Source organism: Ovis canadensis, chromosome 17, assembly GCF_042477335.2.
Source record: "Ovis canadensis isolate MfBH-ARS-UI-01 breed Bighorn chromosome 17, ARS-UI_OviCan_v2, whole genome shotgun sequence".
Classification (NCBI taxonomy): domain Eukaryota; kingdom Metazoa; phylum Chordata; class Mammalia; order Artiodactyla; family Bovidae; genus Ovis; species Ovis canadensis.
The window spans coordinates 19378207-19380616 of record NC_091261.1 but is presented as its reverse complement, the minus strand read 5'-3'; the positions used below and the strand labels follow the sequence as shown (position 1 = coordinate 19380616).

At 35.9% G+C, this 2410-nt stretch overlaps 1 non-coding gene across 1 annotated transcript; it reads left to right on the top strand.

Moving 5' to 3' along the window:
- The first annotated feature begins 466 nt into the window (after positions 1-466).
- LOC138422995 (U6 spliceosomal RNA) lies at positions 467-573 on the top strand. The gene has a single exon (XR_011250102.1). It is a non-coding gene; the product is annotated as a U6 spliceosomal RNA (small nuclear RNA).
- Positions 574-2410: the final 1837 nt, after the last annotated feature.

Below are 2410 nucleotides of genomic sequence, written 5' to 3'. Positions count from 1 at the left end.
TTTTAGCTCTTGGAGTGAACCTAGCAGCTGGGCAGTAGATTATAATGCTATAAATGTTACATTATAAATATATGAGTAAATAAACAATTAATAAATTAATTGATGAATGGAAACAAGCTATGAGCTAGGTCAAGAATGGCTTTGGCGGGAAAAAAGGGAAGGTTGTGCCAGATAAGTGGTCTTTCTGAATGAACTTTTTATCTCTCCGTGGTTGTCTAGTCTTGCCCTCCCCTCTTACTATGCCTCCCTTAAAGGAAAAAGACCGGGTTGAAGACACAGAAGCTCCACAGCAACACATATTCTTCTTCCTCACCTCAACCTGTATCTACAACAGAGCTATTGTGCATTGCTTAAAGGGAATTTGGATCTGCTGATATCCTTAAAAGCTAGAGGAAATATGGAAGATGCCACTGCAGGTGGCATAGATTTTGGATCTTTTTTATTACCCATTAAAATAAACAAAGCAGTGCTCGCTTCGGCAGCACATATACTAAAATTGGAATGATACAGAGAAGATTAGCATGGCCCCTGCGCAAGGATGACACGCAAATTCGTGAAGCGTTCCATATTTTTAGGAAACACATAAAGGGTGTATAAACCCAAACCCAAAACAATAAAGAAAATGGCAATGGGATCATACTTATCAATAATTACCTTAAACGTAAATGGGTTGAACGCCCCAACCAAAAGGCAAAGACTGGCCGAATGGATACAAAAACAAGACCCCTCTATATGCTGCTTACAAGAGACCCACCTCAAAACAAGGGACACATACAGACTGAAAGTGAAGGGCTGGAAAAAGATATACCACGCAAATAGAGACCAAAAGAAAGCAGGAGTGGCAATACTCATATCCGATAAAATAGACTTTAAAACAAAGGCTGTGAAAAGAGACAAAGAAGGCCACTACATAATGATCAAAGGATCAATCCAAGAAGAAGATATAACAATTATAAATATATATGCACCCAATATAGGAGCACCGCAATATGTAAGACAAATGCTAACAAGTATGAAAGGGGAAATCAACAATAACACAATAATAGTGGGAGACTTTAATACCCCACTCACACCTATGGACAGATCAACTAAACAGAAAATTAACAAAGAAATGCAAACTTTAAATGATACATTAGATCAGTTAGACCTAATTGATATCTATAGGACATTTCACCCCAAAACAATGAATTTCACCTTTTTTTTCCAGTGCTCATGGAACCTTCTCCAGGATAGATCACATCCTGGGCCATAAATCTAAACTTGATAAATTCAAAAAAATCAAAATCATTCCAAGCATCTTTTCTGACCATAATGCATTAAGATTAGATTTCTCAATTACAGGAGAAAAACTTATAAAAATTCCAACATATGGAGGTTGAACAACACACTTCTGAATAACCAACAAATCACAGAAGAAATCAAGAAAGAAATCAAAATATGCATAGAAACTAATGAAAATGAAAACACAACAACCCAAAACCTGTGGGACACTATAAAAGCAGTGCTAAGAGGAAAGTTCATAGCAATACAGGCATACCTCAAGAAACAAGAAAAAAATCAAATAAATAACCTAACTCTACAACTAAAGCAACTAGAAAAGGAAGAATTGGAGAACCCCAGAGTTAATAGAAGGAAAGAAATCTTAAAAATTAGGGCAGAAATAAATGCAAAAGAAACAAAAGAGACCATAGCAAAAATCAACAAAGCCAAAAGCTGGTTCTTTGAAAGCATAAATAAAATTGACAAACCATTAGCCAGACTCATCAAGAAGCAAAGAGAGAAAAATCAAATCAACAAAATTAGAAATGAAAATGGAGAGATCACAACAGACAACACAGAAATACAAAGGATCATAAGAGACTACTATCAGAAGTTGTATGCCAATAAAATGGACAACGTGGAAGAAATGGACAAATTCTTAGAAAAGTACAATTTTCCAAAACTGAACCAGGAAGAAATAGAAAATCTTAACAGACCCATCACAAGCACAGAAATTGAAGCTGTAATCAGAAATCTTCCAGCAAACTAAAGCCCAGGTCCAGAATGCTTCACAGCTGAATTCTACCAAAAATTTCTAGAAGAGCTAACACCTATCCTCCTCAAACTCTTCCAGAAAATTGCAGAGGAAGGTAAACTTCCAAACTCATTCTATGAGGCCACCATCACCCTAATACCAAAACCTGACAAAGATGTCACAAAAAAAGAAAACTACAGGCCAATATCGCTGATGAACATAGATGCAAAAATCCTCAACAAAATTCTAGCAATCAGAATCCAACAACACATTAAAAAGATCATACACCATGACCAAGTGGGCTTTACCCCAGGGATGCAAGGATTCTTCAATATCCGCAAATCAATCAATGTAATTCACCACATTAACAAATTGAAAAATAAAAACCATATGATT